The 15,325-nt window shown below is 51.0% G+C and overlaps 1 protein-coding gene across 1 annotated transcript in view; it reads right to left on the bottom strand.

Moving 5' to 3' along the window:
- The window catches only part of LOC137640023 (VWFA and cache domain-containing protein 1), a 447,337-nt gene extending 432,937 nt beyond the window's left edge, over nucleotides 1–14,400 (bottom strand). The window contains 1 exon segment of the mRNA XM_068372387.1: nucleotides 14,277–14,400. The gene's annotated coding sequence lies outside the window, so the exon portion shown is untranslated.
- Nucleotides 14,401–15,325: the final 925 nt, after the last annotated feature.

Genomic DNA, 15,325 nt, shown 5'->3' on the forward strand with positions numbered 1-15,325 from the left:
GAGAGTGTGACTCGTCCTATGAAGTTGACCTTGAGACCTTCAGATAGGAATTCTAGGATAGGACGTTCCCCATACCACCTCGTCAGGGTATGGGAGACGCAACAGTATTAAGCTTAATACTAGGAGCACAAAGAAGCATGGGTTACCTGCAGAGGTCGAGGTCAGCTATGCGAGGACCAGGATGCTGCTTCCCCAAGAGAGGGGAGAATGAAGAAAGAATTAAGGGTCAGACATACTCTTTCATTCTCGTAGACTAAGACCGGGTAACAACGCCCTCAACCTACTGCTACTTGTCCAAAAAGGAGCCTGAGGTTAGACCAGCTGTTGTGCAGCCACCACAGGGCCGATAGAAAACGTATCGAGGCTCCTGTGGGTCACGTCTTGCAGGTAGTGGACTGTGAAGGTCGTTTGACGCTTCCAGACCCCAGCTTGAAGTACCTGCGTCACAGAGAAGTTTCTCTTGAAGGCCAGGGATGTAGCAATACCCCTGACATCGTGGGCCCGAGGGCGACGTGACGGAGGAGGGTCAGGATTCAGGGCATGGTGGATAACCCTTCGAATCCAAGCTGAGATGGTGTTCCTGGTGACCCTCCTCTTTGTCCTGCCTGTGCTCACAAACAAAGCTCGCACATGAGGACGGACTGCAGCCGTTCTCTTCAAGTAGTGCCTCAGACACCTCACTGGACATAGTAGCAGCTGGTCTGGGTCGTTTGTTACAGAACGGAGACTCGCGATCCTGAAAGAGTCGAACCGAGGATCCGGCACTCCAGGATTCTGAGTCTTGGCCACAAACTCAGGGACAAACCTGAATGTTACCTCCCCCCATCCCCTTGAATGGGCGATGTCGTACGAGAGACCATGAAGTTCACTAACTCGCTTGGCCGAAGCCAAGGCGAGTAGGAAAGCCGTCTTCCAAGACAGGTGGCGATCGGAGGCCTGGCGTAATGGCTCGAAGGGAGGTCTCTTAAGAGACCTGAGGACTCGAACCACGTTCCAAGGAGGGGGTCTCACTTCCGACTGGGGGCAGGTAAGCTCATAGCTACGTATGAGTAAAGAGAGTTCTAGCGATGAAGAAATATCCACGCCCTTCAATCTGAAGGCCAAGCTTAAGGCTGAGCGATAGCCTTTCACTGCCGAGACAGAAAGGCGCATTTCTTCTCGCAGATACACGAGGAAGTCCGCTATTGCTGGAATAGTGGCATCAAGTGGAGAGATACCCCTTCCACGACACCAACCACAAAAGACTCTCCACTTTGCTTGGTAGACTCCCTCAGAGGACCTTCGCAGGTGCCGAGACATTCTCTCCGCAACCTGTTGCGAAAAGCCTCTCTCCGCGAGGAGACGCTGGATAGTCTCCAGGCGTGAAGTCGAAGCGAGGCTACGGCCCTGTGAGGGACGCCGGAGTGGGGTTGTCTGAGAAGCTCGTGTCGTGGAGGAAGCTCCCTTGGGAGTTCCATCAGGAGTTGCAGAAGGTCCGGAAACCATTCCGCGTGATGCCATAGCGGAGCTACCAGAGTCATGGAACAGTTGACCGATAGTCTGGTCCTGTTGAGCACCCTTCTCATCAGACAGAATGGTGGGAAGGCGTACACGTCGATGTTGTCCCACCGTTGCTGGAAAGCATCTTGCCAGAGTGCCTTGGGGTCCGGGACTGGTGAGCAGTACAGGGGCAGCTTGAAGTTCAAGGCTGTCGCGAACAAGTCCACCGTCGGGGAACCCCACAAAGTCAGGACTTTGTTGGCTATCTGAGGATCCAAAGACCACTTGGTACTCACTATCTGCGAAGCCCTGCTCAGACTGTCGGCGAGCACATTCCTCTTGCCAGGAATGAAGCGAGCTGATAGTGTTATCGAGTGGGTTTCGGTCCACCTCAGAGTCTCTACTGCAATATGGGATAGCTGTTGCGAAAAAGTGCCTCCCTGCTTGTTGATATAAGCCACTACCGTGGTGTTGTCGCTCATCACCACCACGGAGTGACCCGCCAGGGACCGTTGGAACTGCTGAAGAGCCAGAAAGACGGCCTTCAATTCTAGCAGGTTGATGTGTAGGCACTTTTCTGATTCTGACCAAAGGCCTGAGGCCCTCTGGTTCAGAACGTGCGCCCCCACCCTTCTTTTGACGCGTCCGAAAACAGAGTCAATTCCGGGGGGAGGACGAGAAGACTCACTCCCTTCCGTGGGTTCTCGTCGGTCAGCCACCACCGCAAGTCCGTCTGTTCCAGAGACCCCATTGGGATCCGAATGTCCGGGGAATCGGATCCTTGATTCCACCGGGACTTGAGCCGCCATTGAAGGGATCTCATCCTGAGGCGGCTGTTTGGAACCAGACGGGCCAGGGAGGATAGGTGGCCTAAGAGACGCAACCACGATTGGGCGGGGAGTTCTTTTCGCCTGAGGAAGGGATCCGCCACTCTCCTCAGCCTTGCTATCCGGTCGTCTGATGGAAAGGCTTTGTGGAGATTGGTGTCTATTAGCATGCCTAGATAAACAAGTCGTTGGGATGGCTGCAGAGAGGACTTCTCGAGGTTTACCACGATCCCCAGATCCTGGCAAAGATTCAGAAGCCTGTCTCGGTGCCGAAGAAGGGTCGACTCCGAGTCTGCTAGGATCAGCCAATCGTCCAGGTAACGAAGGAGACGAATGCCGTTCCTGTGCGCCCAAGATGAAATCAGGGTGAACACTCTGGTGAACACCTGAGGAGCTGTGGAGAGACCGAAACACAGCACCTTGAACTGGTAGATCTTGTTGTCTAGGCAGAATCTCAGGTACTTCCTGGAAGACGGATGGATTGGGATCTGGAAGTACGCGTCCTTTAGATCCAGTGTACACATGAAGTCTTGTGGTCTCACCGCAAGTCTGACCGTGTCTGCTGTCTCCATGCTGAACCGGGTTTGTTTGACAAACCTCTTCATAGCTGAGAGATCGATGACAGGTCTCCAGCCTCCAGTAGCCTTCTCTACAAGAAAGAGTCGACTGAAGAAGCCTGGGGAGCCGTCCACGACCTCCTGGAGAGCACCCTTCTCAAGCATGGTCTCGACTTCGGCCTGAAGGGCCAGCCCCTTTGCCGATCCCGTGGCATAGGAGCTCAACGACACTGGATTCGCTGTCAGGGCAGGTTGAGATGTTGTGAACGGGACGCGATAACCTTGGCCAATCACTGAGACCGTCCAAGCATCGGCCCCGTGTTGCTGCCACCTGCGGACGCAACGCTGAAGGCATCCCCCCACAGGTGGACATGCAGGGGGACTGCCACCCCTAGGGCTTGCGGCCGCGGCCGCCACCCCTAGGAGTCTTGCCTCCCCTGGAGGACTTACCGCCCCTCTTGACCTTGGCTGGAAAGGGCTGGGGCTTAGACACCACTTTCTTAGCTGCCGGTGCCTGTTTGGGAGCCTTACGAGGCTGTTGCTGCTGTTGTGGCGGGGCTGGAGGCTTATAGGGCCGAGTTGTAAGGGCCCTGTGGAGGAGGGAGTCCGTCCTGGATTTCCTCCACCTCTCAGCCGTTCGCTCCATGTCTTGAGGCTCAAACAGGCTCTCCCCCAGAAGGGAAGCATGTCGGAGCCTACACACATCTACGGCGGGGACCTTCGGATGGAATCTCTCGGACACAGCATCGCGACGCTTCAACACCGAGTTGGCCCACAGGGTGGTAACCTGGTGCGCCAAAAACTCGATGGAGCGGGTGCCCGAGAGCAAGAAGGTCTCTAGGGCCTTCCTATTGGTCTCCTTGGACAAGTCCTCCGATCGCAATAGGATGCCAAGAGATCCTAGCCAGAAGTCCAGCCACGAAGTGGCCTGCATGGCACACTTAGCGACCTTCTCGTGGTTAAGGATCTCTCCCGCCGAGAACGACACCTGCCGGGCAGAGAGTTTCTCAAGGGGAACTCCCTTCGCCAGCTCCTCCACAGAGTGATGGAGAGGAAGAGCGAGGTTGTGCTCACCCAGGATCTCGAAATACCTCCTCTGCTGGAGGCGAGGACGAGGGATGAGCTTATTCCCGGCAGTGGAACGACTGGAGGAGGCAAGAAGTGCGAGCTGAGTGTTGGCCCTAGCCCTGGCACTCTTCAGCCCCCGAGACCAGGGCAGAGCTGCACTGGTCTTAAGGGCCTTCCGAACGTCAAACACTTCATCCAGAATCGTGTCTTTGCCTTCACGGGGGGCGATGACTGGATCCGTAAGCCCGTTAAGTTGCCTTATCAGGCTTAGAACCTGCCAGAAGGCATGTTCGGATTCTTGCTGTTCTCCTCCCTGCGGGCTGGCAGCTAAGTTTCCTGCCCCAGGAATCTCTTCCAGGGGTGATACGTGGACATTCCCCTGGGTAGTCGTGGGTTCCTGATGAATCCTTGCAGAGGATTTAGGGACGGTTTTGGAATCCTTGGATTCCCTCCTGGGAGGGATACAGGATCCCAACAACGAGGTTCGAGGGGCCCCTTCCTCACGAGACGATTCTCCTGCCTGAAGCGAAGTCTCCCCCCCTGGTGCCAAGGGGAAGACTACCGCCCCACTGGACTCACCTGAGGACGGAAAGGCCTCGTCCATGGGAGAAGGAGAGAGTACTCGTGCAGGAGAAGGGACCTGCGCGACCGACCTCTTGGGAACCAACTTCACCCTGGGGGAAGTCACTACGAAGTCCACTCCCCTCTTTCTCTTCAGCGTAGGAGAGACAGCCGTTGGTTTGTTACCCTGGCCGGCGAGTGCTGGTTTCATAACCCTCACTAACGCCCGTGCCAGAGGACCAAACCAAGTCTGCTGCTCCAAGGACACAGAGTCCGAAATCCTCGCTAAAGGGAAAGGGATCGGGCGATCCTTTGGAGTGGACACGACGGTACCTGCCTAAAAAGAAGGTGGGGAAGAATGCTGTACTAACCTCTCCTCGTCCTGCACTACCAACCTGTGTTTGGATGGAGGTGATCCCAAGTGCCGTCTAGGAGCACGCGTTCCTGCTGCTACCACCGGCTGCGGAATTCGCCGCGAACGATGGTCGCGCGAGGGAGAATGGTCGCGCGGGAGCGCGGGCGCGCGGGCGAGCGGTCGCGCGGGCGAGCGGTCGCGCGGGCGAGCGGTCGCGCGGGCGAGCGGTCGCGCGGGCGAGCGGTCGCGCGGGCGAGCGGTCGCGCGGTCGCGCGGGCGCGCGGGCGAGCGGTCGCGCGGGCGAGCGGTCGCGCGGGCGAGCGGTCGCGCGGGCGAGCGGTCGCGCGGGCGAGCGGTCGCGCGGGCGAGCGGTCGCGCGGGCGAGCGGTCGCGCGGGCGAGCGGTCGCGCAGGCGAGTGGGCGCGAGGGTGGGCAGGTAAATGAACGCGTGTCCGAGGCGACGAACGCAAGCGTTGGCGCGACGGCGAGGGAACGCGCTGCCGCGTAGGTGAGGAAGATCGCTGACGATGTAGATCCACAGGCGATTGATGACGAGCTGGTGAGTGCAGTCGCTCAAGTTGGCAATGGCGCGATGTGGCATGTCGACGCACTGGCGTGCGATGGTGAGCAGCATGCGCAGGTGAATGACCGCGTAATGGTAAGCGATGGCGAGCAGCATGCACAGGTGAATGATCGCGTGATGGGGTGCGATGGTGATCAGCATCTGCAGGAGGGCGATCGTGCAAGGGCGAGCGATGGCAAGCAGCATGCGCCGGAGGGCGATCGTGCAGGGGCGAGCGATGGCGAGCAGCATGCGCAGGTGGCCGATCGCGTGATGGGGTGCGATGGTGATCAGCATCCGCAGGAGGGCGATCGTGCAGGGGCGAGCGATGGCGAGCAGCATGCGCAGGAGGGCAATCGTGCAATGGCGAGCGATGGCGAGCAGCATGCGCAGGCGGGCGATCGCGCGATGGCGAGCTAGAAGCTGGCGAACCATGTTCCTTCAGGAGCGTTGGAGAACGTTGGCGCGCTAGCTGTCGCTGTTGAATAGGCGATACTAAGATCGCCTGTGCGCGCTGGCAAGCAGGTGAACGGTGGCGAGGAGGTAATCGCTAGCGCGTAGGTGATCGCTGGCGAGCTGGAGATCGCTGGCGAGCAGAAGGTCGACGCGTGTCATGTGAAAGGAAAGGTGGCGCGGCGCGTTCACGAGCAGGAACTGGGAGATCGCTGGCGCGTTGGCGAACATGTGTTTTTGACACACGCGCAGCACGATGTTGCGTAGCCACAGGACCAGGCAGATGGTGAGCAGGGAGTTCAGCAGGAACTAAAGGGTGGTCAGAGACCGCAGGGCGATGGTCCTCAAATGAGCGCTGACGCTCGGAAGAGAGCTGACGAGCAGGAGAGCGCTGGCGAGGGGGGCGAACATCAGGAGAGAGCCGACGAGCAGGTGAGCGTCGGCGAGCAGGAGAGTCTTGGCGAGCAGGAGAGCGCTGAAGATCAGGAGAGCGCTGGCGAGCAGGAGAGCCCTTGTGTTCTAGCACTGCTCGCGTAAGGGAAGGATCCCTTAGCCCCGAAGGGACCGTTGCCCGTCGGGTGACGAGTTCTCCAGAAGGCGAAGATCTGGCAGGAGATGGTGAGCAGTCTGCAGAGAGGTTCAAGGAGGGCGGAGCTGTAGGTTGAGGCTGACGAGGAGAGTCCCCCCCCGGAGGATGAAGACCCAAAAAGGCGCCTCTTAGTCCCCCTGTAAGGGGAAGGGAGGCCCTTGTGGTGTAGCGGACGGTGAGCCTTACAGCGGAGGCAGCCTCGGGGAAGATCGTCGGGACCATCGGTCCTCCGAAGGGGAGTCTCCGTTAAAGCACTTCCCTCAGAAGGAAGCTGAGCAGCAGCCGAGACCGAAGGACTCACTTCCCCCTTCGAAGGATGTACGGAAGGAGGAGGATAGCCTTTAGCACCATCACCCGCAACAGCACCTGCGGCGGAAGGCCTAGCCACGTCGGAGGCCTGTCACCACGACGTCGACAATAGACAGAGGGTCTACCTCTGCTACCACCGGCGACTGCTTAACAGCGGCCCCCAACGAGACAAGGTCAATAAGAGCAACCCTGGAGGGCAAGCCCTTAAGCCCCAGGGACGACCAAATCTGTAAAAGATCATCACTGGATAAGGCATTATCAATAACCTTCCCCGGAGGAGGAGGGGGAACCGCCTCGCTATGGGAGGCGACGCCCTCTCCCCCCACCGAAGGTCGGGAAACAGAACAAGGGCCTGCGCTCCCACTCGGCCAACTCTCCTTAGGAGGCGGACGAGGGGGAGCTTCGGAGGAGGTTTGGGCGGCGGAAGAAGAGTCCCGAGAACCTTCCTCCTTCAAGGCTAACCCCGGAGGAGAACGGTCTCTCTTGGACTTCTTCTTACGCCGACGGCCAAACCTCTCCCACTGGGAGGCAGACCACTCCCTGCACTCACGGCACATGTTCTCCTGGTCACACCGTCGGCCCCGACATTGAGGGCAGAGGGTGTGCGGATCCGTATTTACGTCCGACATGAAAGTCCCACAAGGACAACCGGCAACTCCAGGGCATGTACGCATTGTAAAGATATAACTGGAGGTCAACTTCCAACCAACACACATGCTGAAAAGAAAAAGCAGAAAATTAAAGGCTGTCACGAGGGCGATGAGCAGACACGTCTGATCACCGCCGAGCCAAAAGTGAAGTGAAGCAAGTCACCGGTGTGTGGAGGGGGGAGGGGTAGCAAGCTACCCTTCCCCACCCCCCGCTAAGTAGCGCGGGGGTAATTAACCCTCGTTAAAACTATTGGCTCGTCATTTCAGCTGCGCTAAAAGGTAAACCCTCAGTAAATAGCGTGGTTTGTATTTCGGTTACGGAACAACTACAAAATCAATAATATCCTCCCCCGGAAGAGGAGGGGGAGCTGCCTCGCTATGGAAGGCAATGCCCTCTCCCACATACCGAGTTTGGGAAACAAAAGAAGGCCCTACGCTACCACTCGGCGGCCTCTCTCGAGAGACCGAACGAGTGGGAGCTTCGGAGGAGGTTCGGGCAACGGAAGAAGAGTCCTTGGAGCCTTCCTTCCCCTGGGGGGAAGAACGGTCTCTCTTAGAACTCTTCTTACGCCGCCGCGCAAACCTCTCTCACTGGGAGGTAGGCCACTCCCGACATTCCATACACAGATTATCACTAATACACCGTTGACCTCGACACTGCGGGCAAAGGGGGTGAGGGTCTGTCTCGATCGCCGACATAAAAGTTCCACAGGGGCGATCGGGAAGTCCAGGGCATTTCCGCATGGTGGAAAGCAAAGGTAGAGGCCAACTTCAAACAAACACACACTGGAAGAAAAAGCAAACAAATTAAGGCTGTCAATATGCGAGGACGGGACAGAAACGTCTGAACATCGTCCGAGCCAAAAGTGAAGTGAGGCAGCTCACCGGTGTGTGGAGGGAAAGGCTAGCCCCGTGCTAACTAGCACGGGGGTAGTTTAACCCTCGTTAAAATCCAATGGCTCGTCACTTCAGCTACGCCGAAAGTAAACCCTATGTAAATAGCGTGGTTTGTATTTCGGTTTCGGAACAACTTGTCTTGAGATATTTAGTGTGACTGTGCGGGTAAAGTTATTCTGAGTATTTTTGTAGAAAAAACTAGAAGTGTGATTGTGCAGGTAAAGTTATTCCGCGTCTTTTTGTAGAAAAAACTATTGTAACCAAAACTTTCCCAATACTGTAACACCTCACCAGGGTACAGTATAGGGACGCACCAGAATTAGCTTAAGGTACTTCTAATCTCATATCTTTTACTCTCTATAACACTACATCCACACACATTGAGACACCCCAAAACTAGAGTGAGGGAAGCAGTCACTCTTCCCCCAGCTCCTCTCTTTTGATGTCTCTCAGGAACAAAATTACATGAGAGGTTCCCAGTCCCCTTATCTCGTCCCTTTTAGTCCCTTCTTACGACACGCAGGGATACGTTGGCGCTATTCTAATTGTTGTTATGACCCCGCAGCCATAAAAAAAAGCTTGCCTGAACTGAATCACTGGCAGCTACTTTCTCAGACAGCCTCTACAACATTTACAATGCTTCCTAAGGGCTAAAATCATGTATACTAAGAATCAGTAGCTACAACACCATATGCACTCACTGCAAATCCCTAACAACATTTACAACCCTTCTAGGGAGCCTCCCCACATCCATTAACCTACCTCATGCAAGCCAGAACTTGCAAGAATGTTGACTCTTAATGACCTTCCTGCACGTCAAGAGCACTCGGGCTAGCTGGAGCTGGTAGCTCACCTGCAGAATCATCTGATTCGTCATCCGTAAACAAACCCGAATTCGGTTGAGTTTGGGATGGGTCGTTGTCACGTTCGGGTTGAGCCACAGAGGAATGAGGCCTAGGAGGGTTGAATTCTGTCTCATGAGTTGCAAGAGAGGCGGCAGCAAATTGAACCAGCTTCTGAAGACTAGGGTCTTCCAAAAGCTTGGAGGCCCAGCTCTTTGGAAGAGAGTTCTCGTCCTTCCTCCCCCAAGCCATACTAGTGAAGGAGGCAAGTATGCTGGCATCATCCTTCTGCCCTTAAATCTCAAGAGACTTAGTAGGCCTTAAACTGGGGTGGACTCTGGTTATATGGCTTCTGAGGAAGGGGCCCTCTAGACAACTTCAACTGGTGAAAGCTTGTAGGAGTCGATAAACGAGGCCTCCCTCAGAGATCTCAATCACCTGTGGGTCCTAGGGTGAAAGGTGTCCCACAGAGATGGAGTGTCTAGCCTCTTCTTACAGAGCTTGAGTATTTCCCAGAAAGGCTCAAGCTTATAAGCTTTCAATTAAAATCTTTGAGTTCCCAGATGATATTCTACTCTGAAAATGTACTCCAGGACTGTGTCATACAATGGAGCTGGTGGAACCAACTCCCGATGGAAAATGGAAGAGGGCGCTGCTGGCAGGAGTAATTCTATTCCCTTCAGGGTGCTGGAGCTTGGGATCAGAGGGAACCTTAGATGCTCAGGAGGAGACAGAAATCTCCCCAAGACCTGCAAAAGTTTCTAAAAGGTTAGAGAATATTGCCAGAAGCCATTTGAAGATCTCCTGCAACCACAGTGACTAATTTGAGACAGTTGAGTGGCTTGCGAATCCTGAACAGGAACCAGCAACTGGGTTGGGTGAGATATAGGGGTGTGTGACTGGATAGCACATGCTAGATGGGTGGCGTGCACTATCCCCTTGGGTGAGAAAATCTCTACCAAACGAGCATGATATAAAAGTTGGAGAGGGCACACAGCAGGAGGCACATGAGTGTGCAGCTGATTTGCATACTCTTCCAGAGCAAGCAAAGGCTGCTTAAGAGGTTGAGTTTAGAGCATGCGTGACGTACAGGTGGGCGAGCCTGGTGCACAAGCATTGCTCTCAACCGATCCAGGTGAGCGTGAGACACCAGTGGCATGCTCAGCAAATTATCTGTCCGCCAGACGATCACTAACGTGGTCGTCTGCAAGCTCCGAAGGGGTAGTGCGTGTGGACGACAAGTTAAGCTGGTGCTCAAGAGTTACCTGGAAAGATAACCTCCCAGGCGAGGACAACCTCTCACATTTGCGAGAGCCTCTACCGGTCCCCAAAGCATCCCCAGGGGAGAACGAGCAAACTCGTCGTCCAAGCTCAGCGCGTGACCTTACCTCGAAGAGTGAAAGCACAGGGGGAACGCTCTTCTGAACGCTAGCTTGTCCTCACGCTGAGACCCACCCCGAGTGGTGAGCTCGCAGAGTGAACGCTACTCCCTGGGATGACACGCAAGCCCGTCCTCTTCAAACCCATCACCAAGAGCAAGCGCGCTGGGGCAATGCTCACTAGACCAGTATCCCACAAACCCTCCGAGGGGAGGGTGAGACCAAGCAGAAGGGACTCCCTTCTGTCGGCTCTAGAGAGAGAAGTGCCGAAGCTAACCACAGCAGGAGCATATGTACTGTCCTGCTGCGCCCCACAAAAAACACCTATAATAACATGTCCTTCAACGAGGAACCCGAAAGTCCCAAGGACAGCCACAGCATACACAAAGCGTCACATGATGCGGCCTCACCGAGGGAGGAAGTCATTGCTGCCTCGCTAGGAGAGACGGAAAGAATGTCCTAACCCGAGGGTTGTCCAGGAGGTAAATGGCCATCACTCTCACTCGATCACTTTCCAGAGTAGGCCAAATGAAAAGAGGCAAGGGGGAGGGTACCAGGAAAGGGAAGAAAACGTCGGGAATTCTTCAGTTTCAAGGAAAACCCCAAAGACGGGTGATCCCTTTTTTTACTTCTTGCTCCTTCCGCCATACTGTTCACACTGAGAGGATGACCACTCTCAACACTCGTCACATGGAGACACCTTCATGCAGGAGTGTCTTCAGCACAAAGAGCAAAGCCGGTGAGGATCCGTCTCTAACACTGATATAATAGTGCTGTCAAAAAAGGAAAAAACAAAATCTATTAAAATCTTTAGGAAACCTAGTTCCAGGAACATGGAAGAAAACATCCACATCTAATAATCAAAGTGAGGTTACTGTGAGTGAGTGGGGGGGGGGGATTTCTTCCCACTGGTAACAACTGGATCGGTTGTTGACATATCGTTAAAATTTATTATAGCCGTGTTCCAGCCTGCGCTAATTTCTATCCAAGTAGAGAACAAGGGTATGAATTCATGTCAGAACTAAGTGTATTTGTGGTCACTATGAGGACTTTAGTTATAAAAATGTGCCCATGTATGTAGTACAGTACAGGTCATAGATTTTTCTTAGTATTAATTTTCCATCTTAGGCTTTGCCTTGTTATTTCTTTTTTTCCAATAATAAGACTAGTTTTATCTTTAATTTTCCTTTTCCTTTCTCCTCATTTAAATTGACCTATTCCTCAATCGTAAAGTAGTACAGTAATGATTACTGTATGTATCATACCTTTGTTTAAAGTACTATAAATGCCTTCATACGAAAAAAATCTTGCTTGTAGATCTCAATTGCTCAGAGGGTCCCCTTGCCCAGAACCAAAACAAGGGGTGGTGCCCATCCATCAATATCCATAACTCCTGGGGCCATCTACTGTATTAAGTGTAGTGCAGCGGGAATGGGGCCAGCATCTCAAACAGTCAGTCTGCATGCTAAAACTGGAGAAGACTGTTTTGAGGGTAAGGTTCCTATCTGAGGTAAGCTCAACAGTTTATAAGGTGTCCTCTTCACAAAATGTAGTACTTTGACAATGTTCCCGGGTGGTGGTCTTATCTCTAATAGAGGACAGGTCTTGTCATAACTCTGCATGAGCATAGAAAGCTCTATAGAAGAGGAAATCTCAACTCCTTTCAGGCTAAAGACCTGGGAAAGGAGAGGAACAAGGAAGGCAGCCAAAGTCATGACTAGCAGTGCACATACACAGGCCAATGCAAGACCGAGTGCCAGTAGCAGGTGCATGAACTCCTGGACCACATACTGAAACTCATCTAAGATGGGATGGTTTTCAGTCCCACATCGCTTCTCCAACTCGAACATGGGCAGAGATCAGTTGTCTCAAGAGACTCGGGCCGAACGGTCCCCCAGGTCTTCAGTTGCCTCTTCTTCCTTTTAATCGGGGAGGCAGGAGTCACATCTCAAGGCTCAATGACAGGCAAGGAAGACACATGTGAGGGTGATGACAGGCAGTTACGCTTTGATTCCTGCTGACCACACTTCACAGACGTCGAGGATTTCTGGGGTGACAGCAGAACAACAGCTGCATGACGAAGACACAGGTTCCTCCCATGCAGAAGGGGAAGTCGTCAAAAGTTACTATGTAACAATGGAACAGCCAAAGGGGAGGGCGCAGCAAAGAAAGATCTAAATGTTTTGGTATCAGCTAACACCTCAAGATGCTTCACTGCTGATGGGGTAGTGTTGACCCCTAAGGAAGGCCATAACTATCATAGGTCCAGATCCTTGTGAAGTTTGTCGCCAGGTAGCACAAAAATATATGTAATTTGAGAGTGACGCCAAGGAGGCTACCTTCACTGGAAGGCAATATTTCTACTCGGGTATGGCATTGTCTCAATCATTAAACATTCCTCGGGAAGACTCAAACCCAAAGGAATCCGAAAGAGAAGCAGCAGATTTCGAACTCATCAAAGAAAAGGAGCTATAGAGCTTCTTTGGCATCAGATTCGGTGTTGCTAAGTCTGACACCGAAGAATTCATCTTACACTTCTTTGCAAACTTAGCCCACTGCAGAGGAGGCCATACCTGACACACATCAAAGGGAAATGACTGCAAACACTCATGCCACCAGTAGAAGATACAAAACTGATGGAGATCCACTTCAAGCTTGCTCATGAACCAGGTGTAATTCTAACCAGGATTCCCACGCCACAGCAGAATGTTAGTTCATGAAGTTTCCATGAACAGCAAAATTGTTGAAAGCAATCACATTCTAAAGAGAAAGAAAACAAAAGATCAAACAGTCAAGTCAGAGGCAGCAGAGAAATACTTCCATACTTAATTATGGCCAAGGTCAACGTCAGGGTTGCTCTACCTGGCAGGTGGGCGGGGCCTACCCTCCAACAAATGTAACTACCTCATTAAAAATTTGAACGGTCATTCCAGGTTCACTGAAGTCATAATCATATTAGAGGATGGTGGTTTGTTTTCACGTAGGAACAAAAAAAAAATTATAGTTTGATTTCTTAGCACACAATGCATGGCTAAAAGAACAGACTCCTATTGGAGCCCATCGTATATGACCAATCAACGAAAAAAATCTGTGCTTAACATTATACATTACCCAATATTAAGGTAATCGTAAATTTCAGTTAGGTTTTATTAAGCTTTTCGTATAATTCAGAATGACTTTGTTCAATGAACTATGTACCAGCATTTTACAAAAGATTGACAGTCTAAACTACAGTAGTAACTGGGTGCCTATGGTCGAGGTACATTACCTAGCAACCGATTAAATACATGACATATTTTCTTTCTTATGTGCAATTTCTTTGCCTAGTCACCAACACATCAAGTTTAAAGAGAGAAAGGTTTCCTTTTGGGTTGTCAATCGACCAACCAAGATTATGTTTGGCCCCTCATACACTACCTTGTAGCTTAACCTAGCTAAAAGGTAACTTGAGATACATACGGTACATAATCTTCCTTAAATGCATATTTCTTTGCCATGTCTCCAAAACATCTGTTTAAAAGGCGTTATTCTTCGTTTTAGTTGCAAATCAAATAATGTTTCTGCTTTGGACAATCTGTCAAAATTTCTGCCAGAGATAACTCTACTAAAGATCACATTCCTTCAAGGCATTAGGGGCTTAACATCTTTATTTCAGTAGCTTCGTTATTTTTGTACCAGTTTTGAGTAACTACATCTATTAGGGAGCCTTTATAACAGAAAATAAGTTAGAATTAAAGAAGTCTCTCACCTGACGGGATGCTTTGTTTACATCTGAAGCGGTACATCAAAAAGATTGCTTAGGTTCGTTCGCTAATCAAAAACTATAATAACCAATTTATAAAACTATGTAAAATATTTCAACTGAAATTCAAGCAATTAAATATATAAATATAAGCTGTAAATATAGAAAAATCGCTAGAACTTACTCTCAGTATTTTAAAAATATCCCTTATGGCTACTCTCTTCTTCAGTGAGACAAAGGAAATTGGATCACTTTGATCAGGACCAAAATTCATCAAATATTGTAGTGGAATAAAGAATTTGTTATAATTGTGAACTCAACAAAAAGATTTAAGAATATAATAAACAATGAACATACTGCAAAAATGTTTTTCCATATATTTCTGTTTCGTACTCAGGCTTGTCACATCTGTGAAAATTTCCGTTCATGAAATCGTTTTGCTAAATTCTGCATGAGTCTATGATCAAAATATTCTGCAAATACAAACCAATTTAAACGACTGTTACAGATCTCACACAAAAATAAAATAACAGATTCGGTTTCGACATTTCTAGTTTTTGCCCGATTTTGCGTTGCCCCAAAAATTTAGTTTAGCACTCGATGTCTTAATTTTATCTTGTGTTCGACATCTTTTTGTTGTGGCTGGAAAGAAAATTAAACTTTACCAACAGTTTTATCCTCACTTATTTTCAACATGAATTTCTGCTTTCTACGATCACCCTTGTTCATCCCTGTAAGATTGTTTCACAGTGGTTTTGACATTTATCTTTTAACTCAAACGGTTTATCTAAAAACTATTAAATACGTGTATAGATTATCTGCATCACCCAAAGCATAATCACTGTTTTTAGTAATAAAGGGAGAAAATGTAATGATATTCCAGGGAAATGTAAGGCCTAGGCTAAAGTTCTTAGTATATTTTAACAATATGATAGGAATTTTTTTCTTCGTTTCTTCGTTTTATTACTGTTATTCTTTAAGTAGATTCATTGGTAGCAAACATTCACCTCATTATGGTTAAATGGTGAAACAAATATATCTTGGATCTTTAGTAT

The sequence above is a fragment of the Palaemon carinicauda genome, chromosome 4, assembly GCF_036898095.1.
Source record: "Palaemon carinicauda isolate YSFRI2023 chromosome 4, ASM3689809v2, whole genome shotgun sequence".
Taxonomy (NCBI): Eukaryota; Metazoa; Arthropoda; class Malacostraca; order Decapoda; family Palaemonidae; genus Palaemon; species Palaemon carinicauda.